Consider the following 14,117-nt stretch of genomic DNA (forward strand, 5'->3'; position numbering starts at 1 on the left):
GAGGTAGTTGAGGTAATATGTACATGTGGGTAGAGTTAAAGTGACTATGCATAAATACTTAACAGAGTAGCAGCAGCGTAAAAAGGATGGGGTGGGGGCAGTGCAAATAGTCCGGGTAGCCATGATTAGCTGTTCAGGAGTCTTATGGCTTGGGGGTAGAAGCTGTTGAGAAGTCTTTTGGACCTAGACTTGGCACTCCGGTACCGCTTGCCGTGCGGTAGCAGAGAGAACAGTCTATGACTAGGGTGGCTGGAGTCTTTGACAATTTTGAGGGCCTTCCTCTGACACCGCCTGGTATAGAGGTCCTGGATGGCAGGAAGCTTTGCCCCAGTGATGTACTGGGCCGTACGCACTACCCTCTGTAGTGCCTTGTGGTCAGAGGCCAAGCAGTTGCCATACCAGGCGGTGATGCAACCAGTCAGGATGCTCTCGATGGTGCAGCTGTAGAATTTTTTGAGGATCTGAGGACCCATGCCAAATCTTTTTAGTCTCCTGAGGGGGAATAGGCTTTGTCATGCCCTCTTCACGACTGTCTTGGTGTGTTTGGACCATGATAGTTCGTTGGTGATGTGGACACCAAGGAACTTGAAGCTCTCAACCTGTTCCACTACAGCCCCGTCGATGAGAATGGGGCTGTAGTGGAATCATGTAGTAACCAAAAAAGTGTTAAACAAATCAAAATATATTTTATATTTGAGATTCTTCAAATAGCCACCATTTGCCTTAATGACAGCTTTGCACACTCTTGGCATTCTCTCAACCAGCTTCATGAGGAATGCTTTTCCAACAGTCTTGAAGGAGTTCCCACATATGCTGAGCACTTGTTGGCTGCTTTTCCTTAACCATCTCAACTGGGTTGAGGTCAGGGGAATGTGGAGGCCAGGTCATCTGATGCAGCACTCCATCACTCTCCTTCTTGGTAAAATAGCCCTTACACAGCCTGGAGGTGTGTTTGGTCATTGTCCTGTTGAAAAACAAATGATAGTCCCACTAAGCCCAAACCAGATGGGATGGCGTATCGCTGCAGAATGCTGTGGTAGCCATGCTGGTTAAGTGTGCCTTGAATTCTAAATAAATCACAGACAGTGTCACCAGCAAAGCACCCTCCATGCTTTATGGTGGGAAATACATATGCGTAGATCATCCGTTCACCCACTCCGCGTCTCACAAAGATACAGCGGTTGGAACCAAAAATCTCCAATTTGGACTCCAGACCAAAGGACAAATTTCCACTGGTCTAATGTCCATTGCTCGTGTTTCTTGGCCCAAGCAAGTCTCTTCTTCTTATTGGTGTTCTTTAGTAGTGTTCTTTTGCAGCAATTCGACCATGAAGGCCTGATTCATACAGTCTCCTCTGAACAGTTGATGTTGAGATGTGTCTGTTACTTGAACTCTGTGAAGCATTTATTTGGGCTGCAATTTCTGAGGCTGGTAACTCTAATGAACTTATGAAATGTTCCGTATTGACTGACCTTCATGTCTTAAAGTAATGATGGACTGTCGTTTCTCTTTGCCCTATTTGAGCTGTTCTTGCCATAATATGGACTTGGTCTTTTACCGAATAGGGCGATCTTCTGTATACCCCACCTACCTTGTCACAACACAACTGATTGGCTCAAACACATTAAGAAGGCACACCTGTTAATTGAAATGCATTCCAGGTGACTACCTCATGAAGCTGGTTGAGAGAATGCCAAAAGTGTGCAAAGCTGTCATCAAGGCAAAGGGTGGCTATTTGAAGAATCTTAAATATAAAATATATGTTGATTTGTTTAACACTTTTTGGGTTACTACATGATTCCATATGTGTTATTTCATAGTTTTGATGTCTTCACTATTATTCTACAATGTAGAAAATAGTAAAAATAAAGAAAAACCCTTGAATGAGTAGGTGTTTCCTAAACTTTTGACCGGTAGTGTACATTTTACTTTAGTTATCTTGTTATTTTTAGTCCCACCCTTCAGCTCCACTCAACTTTCCAATGAACCCATTGACTTGCCTTGATGAGCAATGCGTTATAGAATCTGAACTAATATTTTGTCCTTTAAACAATACTCTCCCAAATTGCTAAGAAAATCTAAGAAGTGGACTCGAGATTTCCTTGTGGGTCCAGAACCAACGGCAGTTCTATCATAAGGAATTAACTGTTTCTGTGGACGATATAATTATGCAGCCAGTTAAGTCATTTGGAATGATTTGTAAGCGCAAATGATGTACACTCAGTGGTCAGTTTATTAGGTACACCCATCTGGTACCGGGTCAGACCCCCTTTGCCTTCAGAACAGCCTGAATTCTTCGGGGCATGGATTCTACAAGGTGTGGCGTTCAAACGTTGCCCAGGAAAACATTCCCCACACCATTACACCAATGCCACCAGCCTATACCATTGACACCAGGCAGGATGGGGCCATGGACTCATGCTGCTTAAACCAAATCCTGATTCAGCCATCAGCATGACGCAACAGGAACAGGGATTCGTCGGACCAGGCAATGTTTTTCGACTCCTCAAATTGTCCAGTGTTGGTGATTGCGTGCCCACTTAAGCTGCTTCTTCTTGTTTTTAGCTGATAGGAGTTGAACCTGGTGTGGTCTTCTGCTGTAATAGTCCATCCGTGACAAGGACGGATGAGTTGTCCATTCCGAGATGCCGTTTTTCACACCACTGTTGTACTCTGCCGTTATTTTCCTGTTTATGGCCCACCTGTTAGCTTGCATTCTCCTTCAACCTGTTTTCGCCCAAAGGACTAACAAGATGTATTTTGTTTGTCGCACCATTCTCGGTAAACCCTAGACACTGTTGTGCGTGAAAAGCCCAGGAGGCCGGCCGTTTCAGAGATACTGGAACCGGTGCGCCTGGCACCGACGATCATACGACGCTCAAAGTCGCTTAGGTCACTCGTTTTGCCCATTCAAACATTCAATCGAACAGTAACTGAATGCCTCGATGCCTGTCTGCCTGCTTTATATAGCAAGCCACGGCCACGTGACTCACTGTCTTGTAGGAGCGAACTATTTTTGTGAACTGGCCACTGAGTGTATATGAACAGCCAGAGAAACCCTTTAATACTCCACAACCCCTCAGTGGTCATAGAGACCAGAGAAACCCTGTAATACTCTACACCTTCTCAGTGGTCATAGAGACCAGAGAAACCCTGTAATACTCTACACCTTCTCAGTGGTCATAGAGACCAGAGAAACCCTGTAATACTCTACACCTTCTCAGTGGTCATAGAGACCAGAGAAACCCTGTAATACTCTACACCTTCTCAGTGGTCATAGAGACCAGAGAAACCCTGTAATACTCTACACCTTCTCAGTGGTCATAGAGACCAGAGAAACCCTGTAATACTCTACACCTTCTCAGTGGTCATAGAGACCAGAGAAACCCTGTAATACTCTACACCTTCTCAGTGGTCATAGAGACCAGAGAAACCCTTTAATACTCCACAACCCCTCAGTGGTCATAGAGACCAGAGAAACCCTTTAATACTCCACAACCCCTCAGTGGTCATAGAGACCAGAGAAACCCTGTAATACTCTACACCTTCTCAGTGGTCATAGAGACCAGAGAAACCCTGTAATACTCTACACCTTCTCAGTGGTCATAGAGACCAGAGAAACCCTGTAATACTCTACACCTTCTCAGTGGTCATAGAGACCAGAGACAAACAAAGCATGGAGCCTGGAGCAGCTGAAGCTTTAGCAGGATTTTAGCAGGATGGTTTCACTTTAGCCAGTACTCTACCATTAGTTACCATGTGTTTTATTATGACACTTCAACCTGGTGAGGTATGCCTGTGTCAAGTTAATGGCTGTGTTTTAGCCCAGCTCCTGTGCCACGTCTAGATTTGTGTAAACAGTATCTATTCAGGGCAGGCCTGTTTTCTGTAGCTCTAGGTGAATGTTGGGTCTACACTGCCTGCAGCATGGCCTGATCTGTAACGCTATAGTAGTCTCAGCCGAGCGGCGGCCTGGGCCGGGAGTTCTCACATGGATCAGCTTACACACGTTTGTTTCTCTAGCTGACGTCCTCTTCCGGCACCGACCTGGCAGCCACCGGACCCAAAGTTTTCTTACAACATTTATTTACATCACACCTCTCTCCTCCTCAGCCCCTTCCCCCTTCTCCTCCTCCTCTCCCTGACCCAATTACACAGCTGTGCTCAGGCCCCAGAATCTCACAGCCAATAGCACGGTCCACTGGTGATACAGTCAATACTTATTGTAGAAGTGCCAACTCTGTTTAAGCGCAGTACAGTTCAACACTCGTAATTCAATGAGCCTATGTTCTTTTTGACTTGCTCCAGATATCCATTGTCTTACGTCAGGTGGCGTCACTCCTACGCAACGCTCGTCCCTCAACCTCAGTGCAGGCGGAATCGATGCGCAATCTGACGTAGGACAAATGCCAGATATCAGCATGCTAGTGGTTCACCCATATTTCAGGAGAGGACTATATATTCCCATACGGTATTTCCATGTTCTAGCTAGACTCCGTTCCCTGCCAACCCAATGTAAAAGTACGACCCAGAAGTCTGTGCATCAGCCACAAAACGATGGTGCCATGGTGATGACGTCATCATTTTACTACTGCGTCGATTTCTGAATGTTTGAAGACGATGTTTTGTAAATATTCTACAACCAGTTATGTCAACACTTTTTCCTCTCCCGTCACTGCCATCTTGCCCGAGATCAAGAGCCTCTCGGGTCTTTGAGCCAAGGTCCCGTGTAGCTAAGTTGGTAGAGCATGGCGTTTGCAACACCAGGGTTGTGGGTTCGATTCCCACGGGGACCCAGTATGAAAAATGTATGCACTCACTAACTGTAAGTCGCTCTGGATAAGAGTGTCTGCTAAATGACAAAAATGTAAAATGAGTCATTGTTTTGTTGTGTTTCTTCATAATTGAATGCATTTACAGGCAGCAATGTAAATAGGGTTTCCTGTTACGGTGCATTAAGACGATATATGGTGTCTCTTACGACTGAAGTCAGAGGAAGTCTTTCTGTGACAATGAAAACGTCTATATGCTTGTGAGAACCATTCCACGTTAGGAGCCTACAGTAGTACGTAAAATGATCCTGATTAGATTCAATAACACAAAGGAAGTTTATCTTCTACTGTTCTAGATTGCACCAAGAATCACAGATTTTGTATTTTTGAACAGAATTTACAAAAAGTATTGTTTTTGAATGTACAGTATAACTGATTTTGAGTATATAGAAAATTGTAGAAGACATGATAACAAACTTCTACAGTTCTTTTTTTTATGTTAGATTGTATTAATAACCACTTTGGTTTTCATTTTGAGGACAGTATTTATTTTTCCTGTATTGTAAAACTGAAATCATGCCTGAAAAAACAGCTGATGCTTAATGAAATAGATTTTCCATGCATCACTTCAATATCATGTTCTTATTTTCCTGTGAAACCATATAACTGTAAAGACAAATTAATGGTGATGCTTCTTTAAGATTGAATAATATTAAGACTTTTCTGCCTTCATGCCTCAGTCGCATGCCTGACTTACTGCCCTGTGTTCTCGCTCTAAGGATTATTAAAAATATCATCAATAAAATGAAGAGGTTTATCATTCAAAAATCTCACAGCTTCATAGCACCCATAGCTAATGTGAAAATGGTTCCGTGTTCTAAAACAGAGAAGGTAAATGACTGAAGTAGTGGTATCCCACCTGGTTTGAGTTCAGAGATCTCACACCCATGGCCCATCTGGCGTCCGCTGTCTGTTTCACACTCACATATTTCTGCTTTACACGCAGAAGGTCCTGGGTTCAAGCCCCAGTGGAACCACCACTTTTACCTACAGCACCCGATGTCACAGAAAGGCCAAAAAGATCATGAAGGACATCAACCGCCCGAGCCACTGCCTGTTCACCCCGCTATCATCCAGAAGGCGAGGTCAGTACAGGTGCATCAAGGCCATCAGACTGTTAAACAGCCATCACTAGCCCATTAGAGGCTGCTGCCTATAGACATAGACTAGAAATCACTGGCCACTTTAAGAAATGGAACACTAGCCACTTTAATAATGTTTACATATCTTGCATTGCTCATCTCATACAGTTGAAGTTGGAAGTTTACATACACCTTAGCCATATACATTTAAACTCAGTTTTTCACAATTCCTGACATTCCCTGTCTTAGGTCAGTTAGGATCACCACTTTATTTTAAGAATGTGAAATGTCAGAATAATAGTAGAGTGAATGATTTATTTCAGCTTTTATTTCTTTCATCACATTTCCAGTGGGTCAGAAGTTTACATACACTCAATTTGTATTTGGTAGCATTGCCATTAAATTGTTTAACTTGGGTCAAACGTTTCGGGTAGCCTTCCACAAGCTTCCCACAATAAGTTGGGTGAATTTTGGCCCATTCCTCCTGACAGAGCTGGTGTAACTGAGTCGGATTTGTAGGCCTCCTTGCTCGCACACGCTTTTTCAGTTCTGCCCACACATAGGATTGAGGTCAAGGCTTTGTGATGGCCACTCCAATACCTTGACTTTGTTGTCCTTAAGCCATTTTGCCACAACTTTGGAAGTATGTTTGGGGTCATTGTCCATTTGGAAGACCCATTTGCGACCAAGCTTTAACTTCCTGACTGATGTCTTGAGATGTTGCTTCAATATATCCACATAATTTTTCTTCCTCATGATGCCATCTATTTTGTGAAGTGCACCAGTCCCTCCTGCAGCAAAGCACCCCCACAGCATGATGCTGCCACCCCCGTGCTACACGGTTGGGATGGTGTTCTTCGGCTTGCAACTACACCCTTTTTCCACCAAACATAACGATGGTCATTATGGCCAAACAGTTTTGTTTTTGTTTCATCAGACCAGACTACATTTCTCCAAAAAGTACGATCTTTGTCCCCATGTGCAGTTGCAAACTGTAGTCTGGATTTTTTATGGCGGTTTTGGAGCAGTGGCTTCTTCCTTGCTGAGCGGCCTTTCAGGTTATGTCGATATAGGACTTGTTTTACTGTGGATATAGATAATTTTGTACCTGTTTCCTCCAGCATCTTCACAAGGTCCTTTGCTGTTGTTCTGGGATTGATTTGCACTTTTCGCACCAAAGTACGTTCATCTCTAAGAGACCGAACGCGTCTCCTTCCTCAGCGGTATGATGGCTGTGTGGTCCCATGGTGTTTATACTTGCGTATTATTGTTTGTACAGATGAACATGGTACCTTCAGGCGTTTGGAAATTGCTCCCAAGGATGAACCAGACTTGTGGAGGTGTACAAATTTTTTTCTGAGGTCTTGGCTGATTTCTTTTGATTTTCCCATGATGTCAAGCAAAGAGGCACTGAGTTTGAAGGTAGGCCTTAAAATACATCCACAGGTACACCTCCAATTGACTAAAATTATGTCAATTAGCCTATCAGAAGCTTCTAAAGCCATGATATAATTTTCTGGAATTTTCCAAGCTGTTTAAAGGCACAGTCAACTTAGTGTATGTAAACTTCTGACCCACTGGAATTGTGATACGGTGAATTATAACTGAAATAGTCTGTCTGTAAACAATTGTTGGAAAAATGACTTGTGTCATGAACAAAGTAGATGTCCTAACCGAATTGCCAAAAATATAGTTTGTTAACAAGATATTTGTGGAGTGGTTGAAAAACAAGTTTTAATGACTCCAACCTAAGTGTATGTAAACTTCCGACTTCAACTGTATATTCTTAATTTCATTCCTTACTTAGATTTGTGTGTATTGGGTATATGTTGTGAAATTGTTAGATATTACTTGTTCGATATTATTGCACTGTCGGAGCTAGAAGCACAAGAATTTTGCTACACCCACAATAACATCTGCTAAACACGTGTATGTGACAAATAACATTTGATTTGATACACACAATCACACCAACATTTGTGTATCTGTGGATGTTTGTGATCCCTGGCTGGCGTCTGCCATGTATTTTTTACTCACTCACTCACACACACACACACACACACACACACACACACACACACACACACACACACACACACACACACACACACACACACACACACACACACACACACACACACACACACACACACACACACATACACACACACACACACACACACACACACACACGGTTGGCGCCTACTGTCTGTTGCTTCTTGAAAGGGTTTCAGGAGCTTCTGGGCATCATTCCATTCTGTACACACACAGACACACACAAGGTTTAAGTTGAGCTTCTGGGGATCATTTCAACCCTCCGTACACAAATTACAGCATGAAGAGGACCGGGAAGGACAGTCAGAGAACATCACAGAGATTCATGATCAGAGCCTTATTTAAAGATGCTGCTTACACTGAACAGACCAGCAATCACACACACACACACTCGCACAGATTTTTTTAATGTGAATTTTCAGGACTTTTTAGGGAGTACAAATGTATTCCCATTCGAAATCCTATTTTCCCTAACCCCTAAACCTAACCCTTAACTCCAAAACCCCTAACTCCTAAACTTAACCCCAAACCCTAAACCTAACCCTTAAGCCTAAAATAGCATTGTAACAAATTCAAGACAAGGAATATTTCAAAAGGAAGTTTTCCTACCTTGTCAGGATATTCTGGTGACTTGTCAGGACATTGTGGTCCTGCACTCACACACACACACACCAGATGCCAACCATACCATGTGAAGCCTGTTAGTGATGCGTGCAGATTGCTTTGATTGCACAAGGCAGTGGTAATGAATTCCATTTGTAGGTCCATTCACCAGGTTTCAGAGAGTTTATATTGGAGGTAATTCATGGCGTCGCCAAGCTGTCGAGTGTGTAGCAACCTTTTCCAGAGCTGTTACTATGACAATGTATAACGTTCAAACATGTGGCATTCAGACTTCCTTATACAGCAGGGTTGAGTGTTAAACATCATCTCCTTGTGCCAATAGCTGCCATTTTGCTCTCATTAGAGAAATCACAAGCATTTCTGGAGACTGGTTTATCATCTGCAGGAGGGGTTGGAAGGAGCTGTGTATTCAACAATGGGCCCACTTTAAAATTGACCATTTGGAAGATGATTGAGGCTAATTATTCCATCATTTGGGAGCGATTTCTCCAGCCAACATTCACCAACAACATCTCACTTTGCATTAATCAGAAAACGAGTTCTCCATTTATGGGAATACCAGTGAATCCCCAGTTTTTCTGAGGGAGTAAGTCAGTGGAGGGTCAGAGAATTCCCCCACAGCAAATGTAGCATCAAGAGTCAGTCAGTGGAGATGTCAGGGTCGGAGAATTCCCCCACAGCAAATGTAGCGTCACCAAAACCTGTCACCTGGAGATGTCAGCATCACCAAAACCTGTCACCTGGAGATGTCAGGGTCACCAAAACCTGTCACCTGGAGATGTCAGGGTCACCAATACCTGTCACCTAGAGATGTCAGGGTCACCAATACCTGTCACCTAGAGATGTTAGGGTCACCAAGACCTGTCAGCTGGAGATTCCAGAAATCCTGGTTGGAAGGTTCTGGATTTCCTGCTTATTCCTTCCTGATTCAGGGAATCTGCCAACCGAGATTTCTGGAAACCTGGGAATTTTGCAACCCTAGTCATGTCATAGCTTCCACACCCAACACGGAGGAGAGTCTTTATCCATGGCTCCTCAATCATTGCAGAAATAGACAGACAGAGTGTAGATGTGGCCCCTCTTACTCCAAATGGGAGATGTTCACTGACCTTAAATTACCTGAATACCAGCCCCCAGTAGCCCCGCTGTCTAATGGAGATGTACCCTATGTTAATTAAACATACTCAACACGTGTCCCCATGAAAACCCACGGCAACAAAGTGGTGTGATTTTCTCTATTATCATTCCACAGCTCCTTTCTGTGTGAGGCTGATTAATGCACACTCACTCTCTGGATTACTGAAGCACAAGTGGTTTGAAAGAGATAGAAGGGGGGAGAGGGAGACGGAGAACGAGGAAGAGGAGGGAGAAAGTTGAGAAAGACAATAGAGGGGAGCTGAATAGAGAGGAGAGAGAAGGAGAGATGAGAGAGAACGAGAGAGGAGAGAGAACGAGAGGAGAGAGAACGAGAGAAGAGAGAGGAGAGAGAACGAGAGAGGAGAGAGAACGAGAGAGGAGAGAGAGAAGGAGCGAGGAGAGAGAGAAGGAGAGAGGAGAGAGAAGGAGAGAGGAGAGAGAAGGAGAGAGAGAAGGAGAGAGGAGCGAGGAGAGAGAAGGAGAGAGAAGGAGAGAGAAGGAGAGAAGAGAGAAGGAGCGAGGAGAGAGAGAAGGAGAGAGAACGAGAGAGAACGAGAGAGAAGGAGAGAGGAGAGAGAATGAGAGAGGAGAGAGAAGGAGAGCGGAGAGAAGGAGAGAGGAGAGAAGGAGAGAGGAGAAGAGAAGGAGAGAGGAGAGAGAAGGAGTGAGATGGAGAGGAGAGAAGAGAGGAGAGAAAAAGTAAAAGGGGGTACAGGGAGAACAGTGGGAGGGAGGCTCTCTTCACAGAACAGCTCTCCTTCCACCAGGATGTTCTGGACCCCCTTAAAACAAGGTGGCCTCCTTCAACATCCCAGTGCCATGGTACACTCCTGAGCTGCGCGCCATGAAAGCCACAGGACGACAACTAGAACGGCTCTACAAATGGACAGGGCTCATTATCCATAAGGAGGCCTAGAAAGACCACATTCACAACTGCAAGGACTCACTTGCCACAACCAAATCTGCCTATTTCTCCAACATCATAAGGGATGAACAAGGAAACCCAAGAGTGCTCTTCTGAACCATCAACAAACTTGGACAACCCCTCTCTCACAATCACCACCGACCTCTGTGACAGTTTTCATGCCTCCTTTCAAAACAAAGTGGAGGCTATCTACCAACAGCTGCAACAGTCTCACTCTTCATGTGCTCCCTTGACCCCATGCCTACTGCCTTAGTTAAGGCATGCCTCCCTGTTCTCTGCCCCCTGGTGGTCAACATTGTAAATGCATCCCTCACATCTGGCATTGTTCCTACTCCTTTGAAAACAGAGGCTATAACTCCCATACTGAAGACACTGGGCCTGGACCCTGAGATCCTCACCAACTACAGGACTATCTCAAAACGCCCCTTCCTCGCCAAAGTGTTTGAGCGGGTGGTAGCATCACAAATCCAACAACACATGGCATCTCATTAACTTTTCAAACCCCTCTAGTCTGGCTTCCGGGCTATGCATAGCACTCAAACTGCCTTGGTAAAAGTAGTGAAGGACCTCTTCTGTGCTGCTGATGCTGGGAACATCTCCATCCTCATCCTCCAGAACCGGTCTGCAGCATTTGACACTGTCATCAGATTTTAACTGACCGCATGGAGAGGGTTCTTGGAGTTTCCGGAACACCCCTTGCTTGGTTCCACTCCGATCTATCTGATAGACAACCGTTTGTCTCCCTTGGCAACTGCATGTCTTCCCCAGCCCCTGTATCACAAGGTGTCCCACAAGGTGTCCCACAAGGCTCAGTGTTAGGTCCATTACTGTTTAGTATTTACATGCTACCCCTTGGTAAAATCCTCTGTCAATTTGGACTCAGATTTCACTGTTATGCAGATGACACACATCTACATCCACACTAAACTAAACTCCACTCTGCCACCCCCTTCTGTTGTTGACAGTCTGTGTAAAGTGAACATTTGGATGAGCAACAACTTTTTTTTAATGAAATGATGACAAAACAGAGACCATGCTCATGGGCCCCGACTCCCTCATCAAGAAACTGGGTCAACTCAACGTGATGATCGACGGCTGCACCCTCACTCCAACACAGTCCATTCTAATGGGCCTCTGTATCAATGTTTATACCTTCCCAATGAAGTGGCTCAGCGGTGGGTGTTTGGCATGCATTTGAAGTCATACATGTGTTTTTGTGTATGCATGTGTGTGAAAGTGTGCACGCACACATGTACGTACAGTAGGGCTTTAAAAGCCATATTAAACATAGCCAACAGCACTGATCCGCTCCCTCGCTGTGGGGTTCTATGCTCCAATCAGAGTGCTGGAATGTGGCGGTCATTCTAAGCTTTTTCATGACACAGTGAAATAGCTCATAAAGAAAACCTTTAGTCTGGAAATGTGTGATTTCACAACATGTTGCAAAGTAAGGGTTTCGCTCACATACTGTAATGTACTGCCAGAGGCATGCAGCACATCACCTTCAGTAGCCTTCCAGGGGAAATTAATTCCAGACATACATTGAGAATGTAGGTACAGGTCACTTTCCTATACGTGTTTTTTCTTTCCTTAAACACTAACACATGGTTGTGTTAACATTTTTGCACAGACAAATGCATAAAAATGATCCATTGTGTAGTATTATGTACAACAGTACTCATAAACTTACACTATGGTGTCCGCTGTCTTATTAATACACAAAACTGTTTAGTTAAAATGGGTGGACAGAGGGTGAAGGAGAGAGAGAGAACAGGGGGACAGAGGGTGAAGGAGAGAGAGAACGGGGACAGAGGGTGAAGGAGAGAGAACGGGGACAGAGGGTGAAGGAGAGAGAACAGGGGGACAGAGGGTGAAGGAGAGAGAACGGGGACAGAGTGTGAAGGAGAGAGAGAACAGGGGGACAGAAAGTGAAGGAGAGAGAAAACACAGAGTGTGAAGGAGAGAGAGAACAGGGGGACTTAGGGTGATGGAGTGAGAACAGGGGGACAGAAGGTGATGGAGAGAGAACAGGGGGACAGAGTGTGAAGGAGAGAGAGAACAGGGGGACTTAGGGTGATGGAGTGAGAACAGGGGGACAGAGGGTGATGGAGTGAGAACAGGGGGACAGAGTGTGAAGGAGAGAGAGAACAGGGGGACAGAGGGTGATGGAGTGAGAACAGGGGGACAGAGGGTGAAGGAGTGAGAGAACGGGGGGACAGAGGGTGAAGGAGAGAGAACAGGGGGACAGAGGATGAAGGAGAGAATCGGACCAGATCCTAGTACCCCTGGCCTGCTGTGATTACAACATCCGCACTTCAGGCTCAACAGTATATTATATACTAGTATTGCCCTTTTATTTATTTAACCCTTATTTTTTCAGTTAAGTTGACTGAGAACACATTCTCGTTTACAGCAACGCCCTGGGGAACAGTTATAGGGGAGAGGAGTGGGGATGAATGAGCCAATTGGAAGCTGGGGATGATTAGGTGGCCATGATGGTATGAGTGCCAGATTGGAAATTTAGCCAGGACACCAGGGTTAACACCCCTACTCTTACGATAAGTGCCATGGGATCTTTAGTGACCAGTCAGGACACCCGTTTAACGTCCATCCAAAAGAGGGCACCCTACAAAGGGCAATGTCCCCAATCACTCTCCTTGGGCATTGGGATATTTTTTTTTTAGACCAGAGGAAAGACTGCCTCCTGCTGGCCCTCCAACACTCCCATTCAGGGACTGACCAGGACCAACCCTTCTTAGCTTCCGAGGCAAGCCAGCTGTGGGATGCAGGGTGGTATGATGCCCTCTTGTGGTGAAACATAATACATGCTCATCAGAACATTCAACATAAGCTACATTATACAATCCGTAGTTCGTAACATGACGAATTACATATTGGCCAAACATTGTCTAACAGGGAGTTCATGTTACCTACCAGTATCACTTCCCTATACACTCTGCAGTGTAATAAGGCGTAATCTGCAGGTTTGGAATTACACGTAATGGGGTATCACACTGGGCTTTAAATCAATTCAATGGAAAGTATTTATCCTAGAGCAATTACTTACAATGTTAAGAAAAGGGTACTAGGACTTGATAATGTGATACCAGAGTTAACATTACCAGAATGTGAAGGCCAGCTTTTCACACCTGGATCATGAAGACAACACCAGTCCTTGCTGCCAGTAGATGTGTGGCCAGCTAGCCTGTGGGATAGAGCTGGGGGCTGAGGACATGGCCTGTGTTTAACAATCCCCATTTTGGCTGCGTTCACACAGGCTGCTCAATTTGATATTTTTAGACTAATTGGGCTTTTGACCAATCACATCAGCGCTGATCTGATTGGTCAGAAGACCAATTAGTGGAAAAATATCAGAATTGGGCTGGGTGTGTGAACACAGCCTACAGTGATAGCAGCTTTTCATGACCTGTAGTTTGGTGTTTCAAAAGAAGTGACAGTCAA

This window comes from Coregonus clupeaformis, chromosome 5 (genome assembly GCF_020615455.1).
Source record: "Coregonus clupeaformis isolate EN_2021a chromosome 5, ASM2061545v1, whole genome shotgun sequence".
In the NCBI taxonomy this organism is placed as follows: domain Eukaryota; kingdom Metazoa; phylum Chordata; class Actinopteri; order Salmoniformes; family Salmonidae; genus Coregonus; species Coregonus clupeaformis.